Here is a 26128-nt window from a genome sequence, read left to right on the forward strand (position 1 = left end):
GGGGGAGGAGTCTCACTCTCCGGAGAGGATGGCTGCCCCAGTCCTGGGCTCAGGGGTGTCTCAGCACTCAATTCACTGCCACCTCTCCCGGTTCCCCCTTTTTCCCCAGTCTCTCCCCAGATTCCACTCCTCAGCACACTCTCCCTCTCTTCAGCACAGGTGAGTGTCTGTATCCGAAATGTCCCATGAACAGGATTCAGTGAAAACAAACAAACAAATGCCGGCCGCGGAAACGGGGAAGGCTTGGTTTCTGTAAGCTTCTTCTCTTACCGGGACTGCATGGTCAGGTCAGCTCTTCAGGCTGCCCCCTTTAGGCTCAGTCCTCCGTGATCACAGAACCCAGCTCTCAATTCCCCCGGCGGCGCCAGGAATCCCGCGGTTCTCCTTTCCCCCGTCAGGGGCTGTGCCTGTCCCAAGGGATGCGGCTGTCTGCCACGCGGTCTCCCTCCGACTCTCTGGGCTCAGAGGTCTGGCAATCTTTCCTGCCCAAATCCCTGGTTTTTTTTACCTTTCCAGGGGAGTTCTGCTCTTCCCGGCTGCAAACCCTCTCACCAGCTGAGCAATTTCGCCAATTCGGTGTGAGTGTTACTAGTTTCAGCTGCTCACTCCATTTCCTCCGGGACACGACCTGGGACGCGTCTGCCTATATCGCCGCCATCTTCCATCTCCTACTCTACTTCTAATAATCAACATTAGATACTTTTAAAGATTATTATTATACTAGAGGCCCGGTGCACAAATTTTTGTGCACTCGGGAGGGAGGAGGGTCCCTCAGCCTGGTCTGTGCCCTCTCGCAGTCTGGGACCCCTCGGGAGATAATGACCTGCTGGCTTAGGCCTGCTCCCGGGTGGCAGAGGGCCTAAATTTTATTTTCTAATTACAGTTTACATTCAATGTTATTTTATATTACTTTCAGATGTACAGCATAGTGGTTAGGGAATCATATACTTTACAAAGTGTTCCCCCCAATATTTCAAGTTCCCATGCCCCATACATAGTTATAACCATATTATTGATTATATCACCTATGCTGTACTTTAGAGCCCTTGACCATTCTGTTAACTACCACTCTGTACTTCTTAATTTCTTCACCTTTTTCACCCAGCCCACTAACCCCCCCTCCCCTCTAGCAACCATCAATTGGAAAACAATATTTTTGATTCATGGTTATAATCCACAGATGCAGAGGGCCAACTTAAATTATACTTTAATTTTTCAAGTGTAAGAGTGTGGTGATAGGCACCCTAACCCCCATGTTATTCAAGGGTCAACTGAACAGTGCCTTCCCTTAAAGGAGCTTTACTATTAAGTTGGGGAGAACAGATACTTATACCCATGAGACAATGAGGTCATAGTGAAGAGCATCCTATCTAATGAAAGAGTAATATGAAAATTAACTGTCACTCTGCGACAAAGATGGTGGCGACCATAGCAGCCGGGGCAGGACGCTAGTGGCATCACCCCGACAACGTGAGCCCAGCAGGCAAGCATGGCCTGCAGGCAGCACCCAGCAGGGCCTGCTTGGCCGTCATTGTGGTGTAGAGCAAGCAGGCTCCACAGAGAGCAGAGAACCATGGAGAGCAGGCCCAAGCCATCAGTAGGACATCCCCTGAGGGCTCCCGCATTGGAGAGGGTGCAGGTCGGGCTCAGGGACCACCCGCCGCCCCCCCCGCACGAATTTCGTGCACCGGGCCTCTACTTTGATAACCATAAAAAGGCATTGTGCATGCCCTGGCCAAGTATTGCTTAGCAGTTGGAGCATGGGCCCCAAGCACCAAAAGGGTCTCAGGTTCGATTTCCAGTCAAGGGCACATACTTGGGTTGCCAGTTCGATCCCCAGCCCAGGTCAGGGCACATGCAGGGATGCAACCAATTGATGTGTCTCTCTCACATCAATGTTTCTCTCTCTCTCTCTCTCTCTCTCTCTCTCTATATATATATATATATATATATATATATATATATATATATATATATATATATCCTCTCCCTGCCTTCCACTCTCTAAAAATCAATGAAAAAAATATCCTCAGGTGAAAATTAACAACAATAAAAAAAGAAGGCATTGTGCAGAGTCACATAATGAAGACAGTATTTTAGGAATGAGTTTACAGTGATATGCAGAATGATCTGAAAGAGTGAAAGCCTGGAATTAGGACAGCAGCTTGGTAGCTATTACAGAATGCAAGCATGAAATGTTATAGGGTATCCTAAACCAGAATAGAAGGGGATATAGTGGAGTAGAATTGAAATATCTCAGGGAGAAAAATCTGGGTAAGGTGACTTTAAAAATAAGGATAAAGAAAGATAAGAAAAGATTCCAAGAATTTGAGCCTGAAATATCCTGAGAATGCTGGTATCACATGATGGAAATAATGTCATCAGGAGAAGCAGGCTGGAACACTTAGTTTGGAACAAATTGAGATTGAAATGTGGACAAAAAAATCCAAGTAGAAATGCCAGGAGACAGTTGAAGAAATAGGTCAGAAGCTCAGATGCGGTCAGAGCCAGAATCATTAGTCTCCATATAGAAGTGCTAGTTGAAATCATGAATGTTGATTAGTTACTGTAGCAGACATTATGGTTTGCCTACCAAAAAGCTATTCCTCATTTCTTCTTGCTTACAGAATCCCAATTTTGTCCTATAGCAGACACTCATGTTCTTCTGCTCCAGAGGGAAAAATCACAGGGAATGGTCTAGGATAGTGGTTTTCAAGCTTGGACACACAAGGGAGTCACCTGGAGAACTTTACAAATGTTGATGCCCAGGTGCCACAGTCAAAGTTGAGATCCACTGGTCTAATCCAATCATGGTAGTTTCATTCCCCTTGTCAGTGACTGATATAGGTAATCCTAGCCAATGTGCGGGGGCGTGGAAGATAGGTTTTTCTTACTCAAAATTAAATGCACTACAGGTAACACCTTATTTTAGATGAACATCATCATTTCTACATGTGAGGCATGGACATGTTGCTACCATCTTGCAGTTCTGGAAGGGATATACTAAACAGAACAGATGGAAAACACCTGGGTTCTTAATGAGGTCCTTGAGCTATTGAATTGACCAGTTCTGGAACCTCCATATCTTTAGAACTTTTGCTATAGGAAATAATATTTGTCCTTTTTGTTTAAGTCATCTTGAGCTGAGTTTTCTGTTACCTACTTCTACTATGTATTTCATGAAAAATATTGCACTGTATTGTATTCATTGAGGTCCCAGAAGACAATGATTGTGTCTAATACCTTTCTGTATAGAACACAATATAGGTCTCCAAACAAATATTTAAACATTAAAAAATGTTTAATGGATAGATGAAAGAGGAGTGTCAACCACTCACTGTGTCTTCATGAGATTCCACCGTTAGGATGAAGAAGAAAAAAGAGGGAACCAGGAAATAAAATTAAAAAAGGTGTGTTCTAAAGGATAGAAGAAAAACTAGCATAGGCCTAGGTCATAGAAGCCAAATATTTAAAAAATTAGTATATTAGGGTAGTCAGTGTCAGTTGGAATGAGACAAACATGGGAATAAAGAAAAGGCTATTGAGGTGTTCTTAGGGGGTGGAAGGGTGGGAATAACATTCGGCCAGTTGTTCAAGATCTCAGACTTTCCATCCTAGAGCCATGGCCAAATTTGTCCATAACCTTGTGGAGAAGGCTCCTGCACTGGCAAATGCTGCTGTGGCTTACTCGGAAGCCTCAATTGGCCACATTTTGACATTATACCAAGGTTGAGCTGGTTCCTCCAAGCCCTGCTGAAATCCCTACAGCTATTCAGAGCTTGAAAAAACTAGGCAATAATGCTCAAATTGGTAACTTCCGTTCACAGTTAAGGAAGCTCTGCTGAATGGTTTGGTGGACACTGAGGTATGGATGTGGTTTTATGTCAGTGAAATCATAGGCAAGCGTAGCATCACTGATTATGAAGTTTGAAGACCAATCTTTAATATCTATTTATTTTAAGTTATTTGAATGTTCTTAGACCATGAGTGATCAGAATGGTATTTGAATTAAAAAAATATGTCAAAATTTTAAAATTTTGAAAAGACTATTGAGATTTGGTGAGAAAGAAATGCCTAACAACCTCTGGTATGTATTTTTACAAGCAGACCCAAACCTTCATGAGAAATTTTTCTCAAGAATCTAAGTTACTTGTCCTCTGTAATTAAATATTTGGCATAACTGGTGCTTAAGCTGAAATTACTATTCTTAATCAATGCAGCAGTGTTTAATGGAATCTCAGTAATTCCATCTTCAGGTCTGGCTGGGTAGCTCAGTTGGTTAGAGCACTTTCCTGATATGCCACGGTTTCAGGTTTGACCCTTGGTTAGGGCTTATATAAGAATCAAATACTTTAAGCAATAAATAAAATAAAAGAAAAGAAAAGAATCAACCAATGGATGTATAAATAAGTGGAACAACAAATTGATGTTTTTCTTCCTCTCTCTCTCTCTCTCTCTCTCTCTCTCTCTCTCTCTCTCTGTCTCTGAAAGTCAATAAATTAAAAAAATAATAACACCATTTTCAGTTTGGTTTCTGGTGATATCATTGGCTTTGGGGACTCCATACTCAACAGAAACTAGATCAAAGTCAAGACCTATTACCATCATCATGAAATACAGTAAAATATCCTTAGAAGAAGAAAGAAGAGATCAAACTTTCTCCACAGAAAAGTGAAAAATGTGGGGTGTCCATTTCTTCAAACATAGCACAGCACCTATCACAAACATATGAGGTAGCATGAAAAGGTCACCTGCTGGCAGACTTACTTTCTTGCTCACAAGTCAAAGGGGGTTTCCCAGGCTGGTAACACTCTAATTTAAGACATTCTGGAGCCCTAATTTCCATTTCAAATCATAGGTTATCTCTACTTTCATTTAAACAAGTAACTCTTACCCACTGCCATGGAATTCTTCTGTATAACTTTGGTCTTTGAAAATGCTGTGTTTCTGGGAAGGAGTCTTGGGGAAAGTCCCCTTCTTCAGTGCACAAGCCCTTCCTCTTTCTCCATCCAGGAGCTTTTGCCCCACAAGTAGAGAGTATTTGATCTTATAGGTAATAAGTATTCTCCGAATTCTGTGAGATCTGCAATAGCCCATTCTAAATTCTAAACAGGTGGGAAATGTCAAGAACTCCCCAAATTCAATGAAGTTTGACCTGGACATAGTCTTAGAAGAGTAGGATTGTATTGACATGTTAAATAACATAGCCCCGTGTTTCCCATTGTTCCCTGTTGGTAGGCAGAATAATTAACGCGGCCCCCCCATCCAAATATGTCCACATCCTAATCCCCAAAACCTATGAACATGTTACATTACATGGCAAAAAGGACATTGCAGTATGACTAAGTTAAACATCTTGAGAAGATTACCCTGGATTATCCAGATGGGTCTAATGCAATCACAGGAGTTCTAAGAGTGAGGCAGAAGTGGCAGAGTCAGTACATGTGATGACTGAGTAGAGGGGAAGAGGAGACGGGGTGGGGTTAAAGATGCTATGGTGCTGGCTTTGAAGATGAAGAGGAATGTGGGTGGCCTATAGAATTTGGAAAAAGCAAGGAAACAGATTATCCCCCAGAGCCTCCAGAAGGAACACAACTCTGCAGACACCTTGATTTTAAGACAGCTGAACTACAGAACTCTAAGATAATATATTTGTGCTGCGGTAAGCCACTAAGTATGCTAATTTGTTACAGCAACAATAGGAAACTAATACACTTGCTGTCGTGACTTCTTTTTTTTTAAAATATATTTTATTGATATTTTACAGAGAGGAAGGGAGAGGGATAGAGAGCCAGAAACATCGATGAGAGAGAAACATCGATCAGCTGCCTCCCACACACTCCCCACTGGGGATGTGCCCGCAACCAAGGTACATGCCCTTGACCGGAATCGAACCTGGGACCCTTGAGTCCGCAGGCTGATGCTCTATCCACTGAGCCAAACCGGCCAGGGCTGTCATGACTTCTTTTGAAAAATACAACTAAGTCGTGAAATAAAGTGCAATCTCTAGCTTTCTTTTGGAAATTCACAGTGCACACTGGTTCACTAAAGGCTCTTAGAAGTCTGATGGAAAAGAAATCTATAAGTTTACCTCATTATTGACCCACAAAAATCTGTTTGCTGTGACCATTAATTATCATCCCACAAAACAATGTTCCTTTCTCAGAACCCTAGTTTGAGGTAATGCTGCTGATAACTCATTGCATGTTAATTTGACTGAAGCTGAAGATAGATGTGTTAACCAAAGGAAAGATTAGTGTGGAGATCTAGAAGGTGGTGAGTCAAAGAACAAAAAAGTCTCAATGTTCTGCTCAATTGTCCAGGAAAGCTCATTCTGACATACAAATACATCAGTATTTAGTCTCTGCTCTCTGATCTATCCCCTGGTGGATGGCCGATGCCATTAAGATAAACCAATGAGGTCCCCTAGTTCTCATTCCTTGTCACCCAAACAACCCTCTGCTATCATTAAGCTTCCTTTTCAAGTCTGACCTGACGGCTGATATGCCAACTCCAGTCTGAATATAAGTAAATCAAAATTCTAACTTTGTATTTCTATCCCTTGTGATTTCAATTTTATTAGCATGAATCCATCTCCAGGAGATTCCTGACTTCTAAGTATCTCCAACAAAATTTGGTTTCTAAGCCTAACTAGTGCCCCCATAAGGTCCTGCCTAAATTGCCAGACAGAGGAACTTTCTTAATGACATCTCCACTCCGCATTACTCCTAACTGCCACAATCCCTCTTGGAGGCAATTTCTTTGTCCATAACAGTTCTGTCACCATGTCTAGGAAAAGCTCATTGAAAGTGCATTCAGTTGACTGAGTTCACCACAGGACAAGGTCAGGCAGTAGTAGATATAAGTAGACAAGGGCTATAAGGGCAGAGAACAGGGTACACCTTGGTACAGATAAGGGGAACTTTTGACCAATACAATAAGTGTAAATGAGGCTACCACATCCATTTTCTGCACTGGTAAAGGGAAGAGGTCAGAGCAGAGATGACAAGTAGTACTGTGTAGCAATTCTGATCACTTCCTAGAAGGCGTGCTAAGTCAAGGTGTTGTGGACAGCTATTGTCTTCTGAATACTTCATTTCAAGTACTTTTCCTTTCCCTTTCTCTAGATCAGGGGTTGGTAACCTTTTTTCTGGAAAGGGCCATTTGGATATTTATAATATCATTCACAGGCCATACAACATTATCAACTTAAAAATTAGCCTGCTATCATGAATGGAATAAAAAATTGTGGTATATCTACACAATGGAATACTATGCTGCTGTAAAAAGAAGAAACTCTTACCATTTGAAACAGCATAGATGGACCTGGAGAACATTATGCTAAGCGAAATAAGCCAGTCAGAGAAAGATAAATATCACATGTTCTCACTCATTTGTGGAATATAATGAACAACATAAACTGGTGAATAAAAAAAGATCCAGAGACAGAGAAGCATCAATCAGACCGTCAAACCTCTGAGGGAAGGCGGGCGCGGGGGGGGGGGGGGGCGGCATGAGAGATCAACCAAAGGACTTGTATACATAACCCATGGACACAGACAGTAGTGGGGTGAGGGCATGTGCTAGGGGGTGGGAATGGCTGGGGAGAGGTCAGTGTGGGAGAAAAGGAGACATAGGTAATACTTTAAACAATAAAGAATTTTTTTAATTAGCCTGCTATATTTGGTCAAATATTTAATTAATTCACCCCTAATGCCTTGGCAGGGCCAGATCAAATGATTTTTCAGGCCTTATACAGCCCTTGGGCCGGATGTTCCCTACCCCTGCTCTAGATGATCAGACCCATAACATGTAAATCTTGTGTGGTATTAGCCACCACATTTCCATAAATCACTTAATAAAGCCAGTTATATCTTCAAATAAAGAAAAGAAATCCAGTATCTCAATATGTTTCAAAAAGAAGTCCTGGTACTCCTTATGCAAATTACCCCAATTTCCTCCTGACAACTATTAGTACCCTATGTCAATGGGCATGTAGTGTTTTATATTTTTGTAACTTCAGGGTGATTCCAGTGACTTGCTCAGAAGAAAGGAAGAAAGCCTCAAAGAGAATCAATGTCTTTACTAAAAACTGCCAGTAACTTCCAAATGGCAGCTACCCTGCTTAGGAAAGAAATGGAGTCCCTCTTCACTAGAAACACTAATGTGTAAGTTTGTCATCCCTGGGTTAGACAATGGTAAGACACTGGCACCTAGAGGAAGGGAGGGAGATAGAGGAGTTTAAGTTGATGAAGGTAGAAACAAGCCTGGAACCAATAAATCCAAACAACAATTTTGCTCAGCACCAACCTAGCATAATCACCAACCAGTGTGATTATGCATGGAGGTAGCTGAGGGTGACATAGGTGAATACACACTTTAAGGAGCCCACAGATCTTGCTGCAAGAGGTCTGGGAAACTTTCTGCTTGGTTATTATCAACTTGGCAACAAAAGCTTCATTCCCATTAGAGCTATTTATTGAGGTTGTGCTAGAGCAGTGGCTCCCAAAGTGTGCTCCCCAGACCAACAGCAGCAGCACCTGCGAACTAGTTGGAAATGCAAATTGTGGGGCATATCTCCAGACTTACTGAATCAGAAACTCTGGGGGTGGGGACCGGCAATCTGTGTCTTAATAGCCTCCAGGTGATTCTGATGCATGCTCAAATGTGAGAACTACTGCCCTAGATCTATTTTAATCAACAATCTCTGTGCTTTGTGCTGGGGTGGAGGTGGGAATGGGGTTGCCAGATAAAACAGAACACCAAGTTAAATCTGAATTTCAGATAAACAATACTAATTTTAGCATGTCTAAAATCTTTCATGGGATATATTTATCATTCATTTTATTATATTTATAAAAGCATTTGTTGTATATCTGGAATTCCAATTAAATAATTATTCGCCACCCTAGCTGGTTTGGTTCAGTGGATAGAGTGTCAGCCTGCAGACCAAAGGGTCCCGGGTTCGATTCCGATCAGGGGCATGTATCTTGGTTGCAGGCTCCTCCCCAGCCAGGGCCCTGGTCAGGGCACATGCAGGAGGCAACCAATCGATGGGTTTCTCTCACATCAATGTTTCTCTCTGTCCTTCCCTCTCTCTTCCACTCTCTCTAAAAATCAATGGAAAAATATCCTTGGGTGAGGATTTAAAGCAAACAATAAATAATTATTCACCAAATCTGGCAAACCTACCCTAGCTGGTTTGGCTCAGTAGATAGAATGACAGGCCTTTGAACTGAAGGGTTTTGGGTTCAATTTCGGTTAAAGACACATGCCGGGGTTGCCAACTGGATCCCCAATAGGGGGCGTGCAAGAGGCAGCTGATAAGATTCTCATCATTGATGTTTCTATCTCTCTCTCCCTCTCCCTTCCTCTCTGAAATCAATAAAAAAATATATTTTTTAATGTGGCAACCCTGGGTAGGGGGACTCTAGACAAGGGGAGCAGGATTGCCAGCCCCAAATATATGTTTTTAGCATAAGGATTATTTTTGGCTGACTAATAGCAGGCTCATGTATAAGGGAAGTCACCATTTGTAAGGATGTCTGTCTCCCTGTACCAGGAAGAAGAGGATGACCTGGATCACTAGAGACTCCTATCAATGGAGAAGACAACAACCTAAATCTGCCTAACAATCTTACCCTTGTTTACAGTACTTTTCTTGCTAGCCTCCCATAACTGCCTCCCCATCTTCTTTTGTCTTTAGCTGGAGATGATATTTACTTAAGGTGATGGCGGGAATCATTTTGGAGTTAGTTTTCCTGGGTATTTCCCTGTATACAGGAGGTACACGTGTCATTAAACTTCTGTTTTTCTCCTGTTAATCTGTCTTTTTATTATGAGGTAGGGTGAGGGGGTCTCGGCCGAGAACCTAGAAGGGTACAGGAAAAATTATTTTTCTTCTACACTCTCAAGGGCCTTCCATATCAGTTGGGTGTGCAAAGCTTTGACATAAATCAGAGAACAATTACAAAGAGCGCATTCTTGAGAGTATAAAGCTTAAATTTTGGGGAATTCTAAGCAAGCACAGAGCATAGTGGAGGAGTACTGCAGGATAAACCAGAAGAGAATTTGGGAATTAGATTTGAGTTCACAGTTCAGACCTTAGAGATCCCAGCTACTGTAGTTTCTTATAATAAGACCTGAATTTTTTTTCTCTCTCTCTTTCTGACCACCCTTTCCTTGCTTCAGCTGGGTGCACAGCTTGGCGTGTGGATCTCAGGCTAGAGTTAAGCCACCACTGATCGCTCAGCTAGGAACAAGCTGCACAACCCTTTGTGGCAGCTCTGAACCTACTGCCCTTTGTGACAGGTCTGCCAATTTGCCAGATAACTTGGACCCGTTCCAATTGCTTACACTCTGTCTGCTTTGTTTCAGGGTCCTGGCCATAGGTGGGGGGCAGGCCCCCCACCACCCAAGGCTTGGTTTTCTAAAGCCATGTTTGTCAAAACCATCCGTGTGCAAATTCCTTTGTTCATAATGGTGGCATTCAAGTTGAATTGTGCATGAAATTGTCTTGCTAAAGCAGCTTTCTCTATATAAAAGGGGGCAAGAGAAACTGAAGGATCTGATTAGTTAATAAGAATTCTAAGTAGTGAAATTCCAAATTAGCATAAAACAATTTCTTGTTCAGAGCACGTGCAGCACCAGAGTAAAAGAATTCTTTTCTTCCTCTTTTTTTTTTGTTAAAGCATTTTGTTCTAAAATAGTATAATCACAATAAGACATTGCAATGTGTGAATTGTAATATATTAAGTCATGACTAATTGTATTGATTTGCATTTAGGGTTTTTTAACATCTGTGTGGTAATTATCCTAATCCAATTTGTTATGCAGAATACAATCAATGTTATGTATGTTAGTGTTTAGGGCCTGACACAATTTCACGTAATAAAACAGAATGAAATACAAAGGTAGCTCAGGTGCAAAGACAGGCACATCTTTTATAAATATCAAGCTCTTTTTCCAGATCTCCAAAATTAGCTGGGGCTGGGGTTCAGTGGAGATCAAGCAAATTTAATTAACATTTTAAAAAGGAGGCCCAAGAAAAGAGAGCGCAAGCGATGAGCTCTTGAGAAGGAGCAAGTACAAGCTGTATTAAATCCTCAGGAAGAAGACTTTTTTCTAACGGGCTCTGGCTTTTAGAAGCTGCCCGGAATAATGTCCTGACCTCACCTGATAATGAGCCAATGAGACCGTGTTCCACTGACATAGTGCTATTTTAGTAAGGGTTGCATCTTATCTAAGAGTCAGGGTTTAGCTTTAAACCTTTCATTTCTCTGTGCTTTTAGGGAAAAAAAAAAAAGCTTTGCCTAACATCTCCCAGAAAGTCCTAGGAATCTGGGGCACAAAATATCTGAGCAAACTTTAGGCTCAGGCAAAGAAAGCAGCTATGTCTCTGTAATGTGTAGGGATACTAACGAGCCTTTCCACCACCACCGGACGCAAGCACGCAGGCAAAGCTTTGCTGCCCTCTTCTCAGATGTCTGAGTTTTCTACTTTGGGGCTTCAGTCCTTTAACCTCTGGATTTGTCCCTTTTTATAAATGCCAATCTGCCTCATTAAAAGCACAAATCTTGGTGAGCAGTACTTACACTGCCTCTTTCCGAAAGAAGAGTAGAGAGAAGGCGAGGGTACTGTGTAAGAAAAAGTGGCCATATACTAAACTGACAGGCTCAGGAGAGGCCTCTGTGGCCTTAAAAACTCAGACCTAAAGTAACCACATAAGATTGTGGTAGATTTAGACAGACACAAACAGAGACAGAGCAAGGACTGTGGACCAGGTACGGAAGGTCACCGGGGAGGAAAGTCCCGGGTGCTTAGCAAAGGACAACTGCAGTGTGGGGCCTCGTCCCCAGGGTGACCTTCCTCCCCTAGCATATTGCTGGTCATGTGGTTTGGACCCCCAACCTTTTATATCGCTGATCATGACCACTGACCTTTCCTCCCTGGAAATAACATCAAGGCCTCAGTTGTATTTCAGCTCCAGGCCCAGAAAAGCAGCCAACCCAGACAAGCAACACCATGGCTAACCACCAGTCAATCAATCAGTGGAGACCACAACCTTGAAAAGACACACCTGGAAAACTGCTGAATATTCTATTGTGATCTTCCCCTGGGACCTCCCCTAAAATCTCCACCATTAAAACCCTTAGGACAGTGGTTCTCAACCTTCTGGCCCTTTAAATACAGTTCCTCGTGTTGTGACCCAACCATAAAATTATTTTCGTTGCTACTTCATAACTGTAATGTTGCTACTGTTGTGAATCATAATGTAAATACCTGATATGCAGGATGGTCTTAGGCGACTCCTGTGAAAGGGTCGTTCGACCGCCAAAGGGGTCGCGACCCACAGGTTGAGAACCGCTGCCTTAGGAGGAAGACCCAACACACTCTCCACCCTCATGCCTTTCCCTTCCTCTTCCCCCTCCTCATCCCCCCAGGCACATCACCTTCACCTTAACCTTCCTTACTCCCAAGCTCCTAGGGCCCTTCCTTTACCTCTATAACTTGTTTCCTAAGCCCACTTCTTTTACAAATTACTTCTTTTACCTCTGTGATTTTCTAGATAAATTAGAGACCGGGTGCATGAATTGGTGCATGGGTGGCATCTGGCCAGCCCACTGAGATTGGGGCCGACTAACCTGGCCAGCTGGGGGGAGGGGCCATGGGTGGTTGGCCAGCTGGCCCTGCCCCCTGGTCAAACTCCCTGTCAAGGGGACAATTTGCATATTAGCCTTTTATTATATAGGATGTTCTTTTATAGTTCTATAACCAGACAATCAATGGGTCCATGCTACCTGTCACTATTTGAGCCAATTAAGCAGAGACAGGGTTGAATCATATATGAGCGTATATTCCAATACTGCCAGCAGTATGGAAGAGCAGCAGGTCATCCACAAAAGTTTGTTCTGCAGCTCCCCATAAACCAGCTGTTTATATAGGGTAGGACAAGGATTATATGGGGAAGTAGAAGGCTGGGGTGCGAGTCCATTGTTTGGGCAACAAGGTTATTAATCTTTCCATGATAATAAGCAGTTCTTGAATGAGAATGGTCTCAAGGTTGATTTCCCAGGTTCTGGGGCATACAACTTCCAGCCAAGTTAGAATGTCCTTTCTTTAACCAGAATAAGATAATCATGGTTAATAGAGCATGATTAATATTTTCCATAACCATAGCTAGTCCCCAATATTCTACTTTTGCCCCTAACAGTTTGAGTCTTGGCTCTGATTTTTTTCTTAGACAGAACTCAAGTACCAAGGTTGCTGAACCCAGGTCCAGTCTGACCCCACGGGTCTACACCTGGTGCCATTCCTGTGGCCTATAACAGGATGGTCTGAAATTTAAACTTCCTAACTAAAATTGAGTCATGCGGGATAGTCATGTTGTAGGCCCATACCTTCTAAACAAAAGTCAATCTTTACCTTAAACGAACCTGTCTGTTGTCTTTTTGCATCTATGTTAACATACCTTTGGAATGTCAGGATAATTTCCTTTTTCAAGACCTCTCAGGGCACAATCTCCCACCAGAGCAGACGACCACAGAACTCCTCATTTTTACTGTTATCATGTTAATTGTTAACTATCCTATATCCACCTCTGTAAAAGAAGTATGTGTATTTGTTTTACTTTTTATCCAATCCCAGAGATTTCCCCCAACTGCCTCCACTTTGCTTTCTCTTGCCTCCCTAATCTATCACCAATGGATTTCAGGTAATCCCCTTACTCCTCCTCTGATTCTAATGTATAAAATAAGGTGCAAAATTGACATTCTCCAGAGCATTCTCTCAATCTGTTGAAATTTTGCTCCCTAGCAATTGGCGTCAGTTTGGCTCAAATAACTCATAAAATTATTATGGGTTTGGATGTTTCTTACGTTGACAGTACCAAATTGTCCAAGGGGCAACAGAGACCCTAAAGGGGAAAAAAATAAGGGCCTGAAAAGCAAAGGTAGCAGATATTACAAACAATATTCACTTAGTTTGCCATTTTGTCGAGTACACAATCCCTAGCACCCTCCAAGGGTGGAGGGAACCCATGTCTATGGAGAAAAGGAACAAAGTAGACATCAGACCCCTTCCAGCCTCTCCTACTCCTTGCCTTCTCCAAGAACTAGTTCCTATCCCCTTTCTGTCACCCTCTTGGCCCATAGTGTAAACCTGTATAAATCCATGAGGTCGGCAGCCTGGCTGATAATGAGGATCACCAGGAAAGTGTGTTAAATATATAGCTGCCCTGACTGGTTTGGCTCAGTGGATAGAGCATCAACCCATGAACTGAAGGGTCCTGGGTTTGATTCTGGTCAAGGGCATGTACCTTGGTTTTGGGCTTGATTCCTAGTGGGGGGCATATGGGAGGCAGTTGATCAATGTTTTTCTCTCATTCATGTTTCTCTCTCACTGATGTTCCTAAGTCTATTCCTCTCCCTTCCTCTCTGCAAAATCAATAAAATATATTTTAAAAATTATAATAAATAAATACATACATAAATAGCTGCCTCATCAATTCAGACTTAATAGGTCCTGGATCAGGCCCAGGAATAGGGGTTTTTGCTTTTTTTTTGAGCGGGGGTGGTTGTTAATCCTCGCCCGAGGATATTTTTCCATTGATTTTTAGGGAGAGTGGAAGAGAGAGGGAAAGACAGAGAGAAACAAAGATGTGAGAGAAACACATCAATTGGTTGCCTCCTGCATGAGTCCTGACCAGGGCCCAAGCCAGGCAGGAGCCTGCAACTGAGGTATGTGCCCTTTGACCAGAATCAAACCAGAACCCTTTGGTCCTCAGGCCGACACTCTATCCACTGAGTCAAACTGGCTATGATGGCATAGGTATGTTTAAAGCTGCTTCCAGGTGATTTTAATGGACAGTTCCATTGGGCAACCACTGGCATCAGCCGAAGATTCCCACCAGGTATGCCTGCCTATGCAAAATATGCCTAGGCCAGTGGTCAGCAAACTCAGTAGTCAACAGAGCCAAATATCAACAGTACAACGATTGAAATTTCTTTTGAGAGCCAAATTTTTTAAACTTAAACTATATAGGTAGGCACATTGTTATTAACTTAATTGGGGTACTCCTAAGGCTTAGGAAGAGCCACACTCAAGGGGCCAAAGAGCCGCATGTGGCTCGCGAGCCGAAGTTTGCCGACCACGGGCTAGGCAATGGAGGTTTCAGTGGTGTGGCAAATGCCAGGCATTATGAGCAAAACTATGCTCCAGTAGAGTAGGCCTGAAAAAGACTCCCTCCTTGAACAAAGATTGGTCAGGCTCCTCTAAGCCATCATTTTAACTAGGCTTCCTCTTTGGCCCTGTTTTTCACCTGCCTTTGTCAAAGAATCCTGCTAAGTCAGTTTATCGGAAAATCCTCCCACTCGATATCTGATCACTCTTGATATCTGATCAAGTTCTTCATCCCCCCCCTCCCCAACCTTTGATTTCTAAGTCTTTGGCTTGCCTTTAGCAATAATCCTGTTAAGTCAGTTTAGTAAGAATTTCCTCACCTTTGATGTCTGTCTTAGTCAGCTTAGGCTGCTATAACAAAGTACCGTAGACTGGATGGCTCACACAACATTTATTTCTCACAGTTCTGAGGGCTAGAATTTCCAGATCAAGAAGCTGACAGATTCAGTTCCTGGTGAGAACCCTCTTTTTGCCTTGCAGAAGGCCACCTTCTCAGTGTCTTCACATGGGGAGAAGGAAGAGGAGAGAAGGGAGAGAGATGGGGAGAAAAGGAAGAGGAAGGGAAAAGGGGAGGGGAGAGGGAGAAGAGGAGGATGAGGGAGAGGAGAGAGGAGAGAGAGAAGGAGGGAGAGGGAGGGAAGGAGAGGGAGCAAGCCAGAGCTAGCTCTGATCTCCTTTTTAAAGGGACACTAATTCCATCATGGGGCCCCACACTAATGACTTCATCTAAACTTCCCAAGGGCCCAACTTCCAAATATCATCACATTGGGGGTTGGGCTTCCATAGATGAAAATGGGGATGGGGACACAAACATTCAATCCATAATGACATCTAATCAATTTCATCTTAGTAATTTTGCATCCACCAACCCCCTCACTCTGCTCATTGGCTATAAATCCCTACTTGTCCTTGTTGTATTAGGAGTTGAGTTCATTCTCACTCATTGCAATAGTCTTGAAGAAAATCTTCTTTACCATTTTAACAGGTGTCAGAATAATGTTTCTTTAACAGGCCCTTAAGGGGAAAAACTACACTGCCTGACACCAGGGATTCATTTAGCCAACTACTTTCTAGTTAGTCAAGGCCTGCTCCAGCCCATTAAACAGGACCCCAGTGTCTCCACCCACATGCCTAATACATAAGCAGGAAAGACTCTAAGGATTAATATTCCTTGATTGGAATTTGTTAGCAGTATCTGTGAAATTCCTATTATTCAAACAAACATTTACTGAGTATTTACTAATGGTCTTGCCCTGTGCTAGAAACAGGAATAAGACTAGGCCACTTTGTTCTCAAAACTCATGGAAAAGCAGGGAAGGCAGACAAGTAAACCAACAATTACAACACACTTAGTCGCTGTGACCATCTTATTATTGTAACCATTTGTGGAAGGTGAGGAGCCAGTTATAGCAATTAATTGGCACCAAGTCTTCATTGAATCACATCTCTGAGGTAATTCCTTTACCTTGTTTACCCCTGCAGAGCTTCTTCTGCTTCCTGTTTGTTTTTCCATGACTAACCTCTGCCTATAAGATGAAGCCCAAACTTGTTAGCCTGTCATTTCAAGCACTCCATGGTCCTCAATGGATAGCTTCATCAATCAGCAAGGCATGCTGGACATTATCTCCCGAAGTTAGAAGATGGAGCAATCAATGCAGAACATTCCCTTGATTTCTGTATTCACACTGTCCTCACTGGATCATGGCCAGTGGAAAAACAAACAAAAACAAAACAAAACAAAAAACTGGAGGGGCTTTCTAATGGTGGGGGTGGGGAGAACCTAAGAACAAAAGTGAGTCAGAAGAGAGCCCAGAGAAGCTGCTAGTGTCATCAATGCTTCTAACCACCTCAACCTCATGAAAGAGCACACTGTGCCAGCTGCAGTGCCTCCCCTTCCAGCAACCAAACTTCTCTACCTTCTCCCAAAGGCCTAACAAAATAATAGAATGAGCTACTAACTAGAAGCTTTGAGAAGCAGAAGGATAGTCAGATATCTGACTACCAGATGCCACTCAAAAACTATCTTGCCCAAAAACCTTGAAGCCTTTCTGAGCCTCCATCTTCTCACCATTAAAATGGAGATGATACTGTCATCTGCCCTACTTCACAGACAACAGGTGAAAGTAAAGAGAGACCAAGGACTTGAAAGTGCTATATAAACAGGCATGGGGGCTTGTTATTACTATTCCGATGGGCCCTGCAAGGCATATTGAAAAGGTTTTATAACAACACACATGAGGACAACAGGTTGCTTCCAGAAATAGGAACAAGGGAAAGTACAGCACTGACTCAGGCTTGCTCTCCAAGTCACCTTTCACCCAAGTGCTGGGTATTTGATGGGATAAACAGTCAATGCTACCACCTTCCCCCACTGCCTGTCAACATGACAGCAAAGTACCTGCTGTATTGACCATAGATGCCAAGACCTACCCACAAGTAATTACTCAGTAGCCTCCCTTTCCTTTTGAAAGCTTGTCATTACCATTCTTGAAATCCTGGTCCTGGTCTGCTCCGAGAAACATCTATTTATGGGAGGCATGGTGCCAATGAGTTTTTTTGTTTGTTTGTTTGTTTGTTTAAATATATCTTTTATTGATTTTTTACAGAGAAGAAGAGAGAGGGATAGAGAGTTAGAAACATCGATGAGAGAGAAATGTTGATCAGCTGCCTCCTGCACACCTCCCACTGGGGATGTGCCCGCAACCAAGGTACATGCCCTTGACCGGAATCAAACCTGAGACCTTTCAGTCCACAGGCCAACGCTCTATCCACTGAGCCAAACCGGTTAGGGCCCAATGAGTTTTTGCAAACCTTCCTTCCTTTCTGAATTTGAACTTGCAGACTGGGTCACAGGCTCACAAGAGGAATGCAGTGTGTCTGGCACGTTTGCAACTTTTCAGCAAACTACTCTCCACCTATCAAAACATCGCCACCCAGTACTCCTCTCTAGGCCCTGCGGGGTGGAGGGAAAATGAGCAACACTGTCAACACTGATGTGATAGTTAGCCATCAAGTAAACAGCACACTCTCACTCTGAAAGGGAGGGGTCATGGCAGACTTCCTACAAGGTCAGAGGGAGATTTATTTAAGGAGTGGAGGGGCCTAGAGCCTTGTCAATTTCCCTCTTGATAGCCACCTGCTGGAAAGAAGGACCCTACTTTGTTAGGCCTCTGAAAACCTATACAAATCTCCTTTGGTAATCATGGTCAATCACTTGGATGCTTGCCCCAGCCCTGGGGAATTTTGTGGTAATGGCTATAAATCAGTGTAGCCAAGGAAAACTGCTGCAGACTTTGATTCTGTGGCTCTTGTTTGGAAGCTCTTTAATTTTTTTTCTCTGTAGGCAACACATCAGATTGATTTGATAATGACCAAGGTGTGAAGACAGAGGTAGCAAGGCGCTAATAGCCAATACCCCCTTGGCACCTTTTTTTTTTTTTTTTTTTTTTTTTTTACCTGACATGATTTGGGGTTTCCAGAAGATGTCTGCAGGCCTAACACAAATTTCGGAGCAAAATCTGTGGCTCTTCAAACATCAAAGCATCAGTAGAGGCCTGAGGTCAGGTGGGGCTGGTGGGGAAGCAGCCAGGGTAGTTAGTAGAAGAGGCTTAGGTCAGAGTTTAGAACTAGGTTTCAAAAGGGCTGGAAGTGCTATTCTCTTCACCAATCAAGTTAAAGGGGAGAATGGGACAGAAAATTGGAGAGAAAGATAAGTGGAGACCAATCCAGTTACATAAAAAGATGTACTCAGATTTTCCTCAGTGGGCTATACCATCTAAATGCCTTTTAACTTTTGTAAGGCACAAGATCTGACCTAGTGCTATACAACATAACTCCATGATGATGAAAATGTTCTATCAATACAATGTACAGTAACCACTAGCCCATGTAGCTATTAAGCACTTGAAATTGACTGGTATGACTGAGAAAGTTAATTTTTAATATAATTTAATTTTAATTCATTTAAATAGCCATGTATGGTTAGTGACCATCATATGGACCAGCACATGGCTAGAGTTACCACACTCTGTGTTCAAATCCAAGCTCTTCCTCTTTTAAAAAATATATATATATTTTTATTTTTAGAGAGAGAGAGAACAAGGGAGAGGGAGAGAGAGAGAGAAACATTGATGTGAGAGAGAAACATCAATTGGCTGCCTCCTGTATGCACCCCAGCCATGGATCCAACCCACAATCTGGGCATGTGCCCTGACTGGGAATCAAACCGATTACCTTTCGGTGCATGGGACAATACTCAACCAACTGAGCCATACTGGCCAGGGCCCAGCTCTGCCTCTTGTTGTTTGGGAGACTTTGACAAATTAAGTAACCTCATTTTTCCTCAGTTTATTCATTTGTGAAATGGGAATAATAAGGGTTCTCACAAGACTGTTTTGTAAGAATTATGAGTTAATATATATAAAGCAGTTAGAGAAGTGTCTGGTGTATAAGTGCTATATACAATTTTTTTCAATTAGAGACACTCAATAGAGCAACATTCCTGCAGCTACTACAAGGCCTCTGCAAAGGGAGAGGGGCCCTTCACTGATACAGAGATAGTAGGTAGAAGTCTTTCAATGTTTTTAAACCAGACTTCAGAAGAGATGCAATTCAAATCCTCACCAGTCTTGTGAAAAGCTGAGAGGGGTGTGTGTGTGTGTGTGTGTGTGTGTGTGTGTGTGTGTGTGTTAGGGCGCAGAAGGAAGTGTTCAACCCTTGTTACCATCTGGATCTAGCTTTTCATCGCAGACACACAGAACACTTCTTGTATTTCCAAGCTCATCTAGTTACAGGTATGTTAGAAAATTCTGGCAGACAGATATCACCATCCTCAGCAGTGGGAGAGACAGTGTGGTGTAGCCATGGATATCTGAATTTGAATCTTAGTCTAGCCATTAACTTACAAGACCAGGTTAGGCAAGTGACTTACTTTCTCAGAGCCTCAGTTTCTCCATCTATAAAATGTGGATATATTAATTCCTATCTTTCAAGATAATTGAAGGAAATAATATAAACAGAGCACTTAGCACATGTGCATGGTAGCTGCTATTTTTATTATCCATACCTGTATGTTGGAATGAGAACCAATACAAAGTAAATAAGTGAATTTATTTCACAATCCATCATCAACAACTCTCTGAGCTCAGTTGGAGATAAGGAAGTCTAATTCATATTGCTCAGAGAAGCAGAAATCAATTTTAAAGTCAGGGCTAAAACCCAGTCCTACTTCCTCCTAGCCCCAGGCCTGGCAGCATCACAGAGCCCTTTCAAAGGGCCTGCTGGCTGCTAATTTTTAATGGGGTTGTAGAGTGTGTGTTTTTTCATCAGTCACTCTCAATGTAGGGAAGAGAAGTGCAAGTTACTTCATTAAAAGCACTCACACATAACTGGATACATTTACATATTAAGCAGGCAACTGAGACTCTAATCTTTCTATTTTATGTACCTCTGTAATCATTATTCAGCATCAGAATGCTTCTTAGATACTCAGGATCCTTACTACAGAGAACTCTTAAACCTTTGCTAAGTGCAGGTGACAATCTGTAAATACTCTCATTCACAGGCTGTATGCAATCTCCTTTCACCATTCTTTGAACCCTAGTGACCAACTGTGCAGGCACCCCTGGAGCTCAGTTAAGTTGACCCTAAGCATAGATAGATATGACACAGGGTCTCTTGGGCCCCTAAGATTTAGTGTATCTGATTAGGTGACTATTGCATACAGGGAGCAGGTCTCTGTTCTTTTGTGCATTATGTTGTTGGTTTGGAAGTGAAGCAGAAAAGGAAGACAGAAATTTCCAGAAATCTGAACAGCACAGGGACTATGAGGGTCCAGCGCCATCTGCAGTTATGGGAAGAAAGGTCGACAGTGTGGTTTAGCAGAATAGAGGAAGGCAAAGTGAGTGCTTCAGAAAAATACGCCCTCCTTATAACAATATTGCTTCAGACCAGCCCTAAATTCAGCCCCTTTACTTAAAAAATAATTCCAGTTCAAAACCCAATTCGTACCAAACCTGATAAAGACTACAGACCAATATCCTTCATGAACATAGACCAAAAAATCCTCAACAAAATGTCAGCAAGTCAAATTCAACAATACATAAAAAGAATACCTCATAACCAAATAAGGTTTATCCCAAGAATGCAAAACTGCTTAAAGATTTGAAAATAAATCAATGTAATTTACCATATCAAGAGAATAAGAAATAACCATATGACCTCAATTCATGCAGAAAAGGCTTTTGACAAAATGCAATTGACTCATGATAAAAATTTTCAGGAAACTAGTAATAGTAGGGAATATCCTTAACCTGATAAAGGGCATCTATGAAAAACCCAGACTGAACATCACACTAAATGGTAAAAAGAGTAAAAGCTTTCCTCCTAAGATCAGAAACAAGACAAGGATGTCTGCATTTGCCACTTCTATTTAACCTTGTACTGAAGGTTCTAGCAAGTGGAATTAAGCAAGGAAAAAGAAATGAAAGACACAAAGATTGAAAAGGAAGAAATAAGTTGTTTTTATTCACAGACATTATGATCATCTACCTAGAAAATCCCAGACTGTACCAAAAACCTACTAGAACTAGTGAGTTTAGTAAAGTCATAGGACACAAGGTCATTATGCAAAAACCAATTTAAAAAACAACCCCCCCCAAAAAAAATCCCATTTACCATTGCACCAAAAAAAAAAAATTAAGATACCTAGGAATAAACTTAACTAAGGGCGTAAAAGACCTCTACTCAGAAAACTACAGGACGTTGAAAAAAGAGATAGAGGAAGACATAAACAGATGGAAGAGCATACCGTGTTCATGGATTGGTAGAATCAGCATCATTAAAATGTCCATACTACCCAAAGCAATCTATAGATTCAATGCACTCCCCATTAAAATACCAACAACATATTTCACAGAACTAGAACAAACTCTCCAAAAATTCATCTGGAATAAAAAAAAAGACCCCTAATAGTTGCAGCAATCCTGAGAAAGAAGAACAAAGTAGGAGGGATCACAATACCACATATCAAGCTGTATTACAAAACCACTGTTCTCAAAACTGCCTGGTATTGGCATAAGGACAGACATATAGACCAATGGAACAGAACAGAGAACCCAGAAATCGATCCAAGCCATTATGCTCAATTAATATTTGACAAAGGAAAAAAGATTCCCGGAAACCAAGATGGCGGCATAGGTAAACACCAGAGTTTGCTGCCTCGAACAACCACTTCAAAAATACAACTAAAAGACGGAACGGACATCACCCAGAACCATGGGAAAGCTGGCTGAGGGGAAATTCTTCAACTAGAAGGAAAGAGAACAGCATACTGAGACTCAGAGGAGGTGCAGTGCGGAAAATACAAAGGTACAGAGGTGCGCACGGAGTGGGCTGGTGGCTGAGGGCACCATTGTTTTCAATCGGGAGGGAGTCTCAGATTCTGAGCTCCAGTTCTGGGCGAGTCTCTAGGGACCCAGACTCAAACGGGAGAAGCGGGACTGTCTGGCATCGGTCGGAACGGGAGGGCAGCTTTCTCTCCAAGGTTTGCAACGGTTGCTGTGACTCTGAGAGGCAGAGCCCCTGGGGATGGGACTGAGAGCAGCCATAACTACTCCCTCCACCCGCCCTGTTGATCCCGTGCGACCCGTCCCACCCAAGCCCTGTGCAGAGCCATTTGCCAGATAGCCTCAGGCAAAGGCTATATTAGCACCTCCCCAGAGGACAGAAGTTTTCCCACTGCAGACACAGCTGATTCTCACAGCCAGTTGGCCTGGAGGTCAAATCCCCCTAGTATTAACTACAACAATCAAGGCTTAACTACAACAAGACTGCACACAAAGACCACTAGGGGGTGCACCAAGAAAGCATAAAAAATGCGGAGACAAAGAAACAGGACAAAATTGTCAATGGAGGATATTGAGTTCAGAACCACACTTTTAAGGTCTCTCAAGAACTGTCTAGAAGCCGCCGATAAACTTATTGAGATCTACAAGAAATCTAATGAGACCCTCGATGTTATGATAAAGAACCAACTAGAAATTAAGCATACACGGACTGAAATAAAGAATATTATACAGACTCCCAACAGCAGACCAGAGGAGCGCAAGAATCAAGGCAAAGATTTGAAATGCGAAGAAGCAAAAAACACCCAACCGGAAAAGCAAAATGAAAAAAGAATCCAAAAATACGAAGATAGTGTAAGGAGCCTCTGGGACAGCTTCAAGCGTACCAACATCAGAATTATAGGGGTGCCAGAAGATGAGAGAGAGCAAGATATTGAAAACCTATTTGAAGAAATAATGACAGAAAACTTCCCCCACCTGGTGAAAGAAATGGACTTACAGGTCCAGGAAGTGCAGAGAACCCCAAACAAAAGGAATCCAAAGAGGACCACACCAAGACACATCATAATTAAAATGCCAAGAGCAAAAGACAGAGAATCTTAAAAGCAGCAAGAGAAAGAAACTCAGTTACCTACAAGGGAATACCCATACGACTGTCAGCTGATTTCTCAACAGAAACTTTGCAGGCCAGAAGGGAGTGGCAAGAAATATTCAAAGTGATGAATACCAAGAACCTACAACCAAGATTACTTTATCCAGCAAAGTTATCATTCAGAATTGAAGGTCAGATAAAGAGCTTCACAGATAAGAAAAAGCTAAAGGAGTTCATCACCACCAAACCAGTATTATATGAAATGCTGAAAGGTATCCTTTAAGAAGAGGAAAAGAAAAAGGTAAAGACACAAATTATGAACAACAAATATGCATCTATCAACAAGTGAATCTAAGAATCAAGTGAATAAATAATCTGATGAACAGAATGAACTGTTGATTATAATAGAATCAGGGACATAGAAAGGGAATGGACTGACTATTCTTGGGGGGGGAAAGGGGTGTGGGAGATGAGGGAAGAGACTGGACAAAAATCGTGCACCTATAGATGAGGACAGTGGGGGGGTAAGGGCAGAGGGTGGGGTGGGAACTGGGTGGAGGGGAGCTATGGGGGGGAAAAGAGGAACAAATGTAATAATCTGAACAATAAAGATTTAATAAAAAAATATATTTGACAAAGGAAGCAAGAGCATACAATGGAGTCAAGACAGTCTCTTCAATAAATGGCGTTGGGAAAATTGGACAGATACATGTAAAAAAAATGAACCTAGACCACCAACTTACACCATACACAAAAATAAACTCAAAATGGATAAAGGACTTAAACATAAGACAGGAAACCATAAAAATATTAGAGGAATCCACAGGCAGCAAAATCTCATACCTATGCGACATATGCCGAAGCAATATCTTCACCGAAACAGCTCCTAGGGCAGTGATGGCGAACCTTTTGAGCTCAGCGTGTAAGCATTTTGACAAACCCTAACTTAACTCTGGTGCCATGTCACATATAGAAATTTTTTTTATATTTGCAACCATAGTAAAACAAAGACTTATATTTTATATATTTAAATGCCATTTAACAAAGAAAAATCAACCAAAAAAATGAGTTTGCGTGTCACCTCTGACACGCATGTCAGAGGTTCGCCATCACTGTCCTAGGACAATGGAAAATAAGGAGAAAATAAACAATGGGACTACATCAAAATCAAAAGCTTCTGCACAGCAAAAGAAACCATCAACAAAACAACAAGAGAGACCACTGCATGGGAGGACATATTTGCCAATGATATCACTGGTAAGGGTTTAATCTCCAACATTTATAGGGAACTCATACAACTTAACAAAAGGAAGATAAACAACCCAATCAAAAAATGGGCAACGGACCTAAATAGAATCTTTTCGGAAGAGGACTTTCAGAAAGCCAAGAGACATATGAAAACATGCTCAAAGTCACTAATCATCCAAGAGATGCAAATCAAATCGACAATGTGGTACCATCTCACACCTTTCAGAATGGCTATCATCAATAAATCAACACATGACAAGTGCTGGCCAGGATCCAGAGAAAAAGCAACCCTTGTCACTGCTGGTGGGAATGCAGACTGGTGCAGCCACTGTGGAGAACAGTATGGAGTTTCCTCAAAAAACTAAAAATGGAACTCCCATTTGACCCAGTGATCCCACTTCTTGGAATATATCCCAAGAATCCAGAAACACCAATCAGAAAGGATATATGCACCCCTATGTTCATAGCAGCACAATTCACCATAGCTAAGATCTGGAAACAGCCTAAGTGCCCATCAGTAGATGAATGGATTAGAAAACTGTGGTACATCTACACGGTGGAATACTATGCTGCTATAAAAAAGAAGGAACTCCTACCATTTGCAACAGCATGGATGGAGCTGGAAAGCATTATGCTAAGCAAAATAGGTCAGTCAGAGAAAGATAAATATCACGTGTTCTCAGTCATCTGTGGATTATAATGAACAACATAACCTGATGAACAAAAACAGATCTAGAGACAGAGAAGCATCAATCAGATGCTCAAACCTCAGAGGGAAGGTAGGGGAGGGTGGGGGTAAGGGGGAGAGATCAACCAAAGGACTTGTATACATGCATATAAGCATAACCAATGGACACAGACACCAGGGGGGTGAAGGCATGAGCGGGGGATTGGGGGGGGGGGCAATGGGGGGATAAGGACACATATGTAATACCTTAATCCAGTGGTTCTCTACCTTCCTAATGCCACGACCCTTTAATACAGTTCCTCATGTTGTGGTGACCCCCAACCATAAAATTATTTTTGTTGCTACTTCATAGCTGTAATTTTGCTACTGCTATGAATCATAATGTAAATATCTGATATGCTATATGTGTTTTCCGATGGTTGCGACCCACAGGTTGAGAACCGCTGCCTTAATCAATAAAGAAAAAACAATTTATATTAATTGGAAATTGACATTTAACAAATAGTAAAAATTGTAATAGCATAAGAATGAAATAGTTAGAAATAAATCTAACGAAATATATGCAAGATTTGTAGG

General features: G+C 42.1%; 1 pseudogene; it reads left to right on the forward strand.

Moving 5' to 3' along the window:
- The first annotated feature begins 3622 nt into the window (after window positions 1-3622).
- On the forward strand, window positions 3623-3931 carry LOC132224866 (ATP synthase subunit g, mitochondrial-like; annotated as a pseudogene).
- Window positions 3932-26128: the final 22197 nt, after the last annotated feature.

The sequence above is a fragment of the Myotis daubentonii genome, chromosome X (assembly GCF_963259705.1).
Source record: "Myotis daubentonii chromosome X, mMyoDau2.1, whole genome shotgun sequence".
Taxonomy (NCBI): domain Eukaryota; kingdom Metazoa; phylum Chordata; class Mammalia; order Chiroptera; family Vespertilionidae; genus Myotis; species Myotis daubentonii.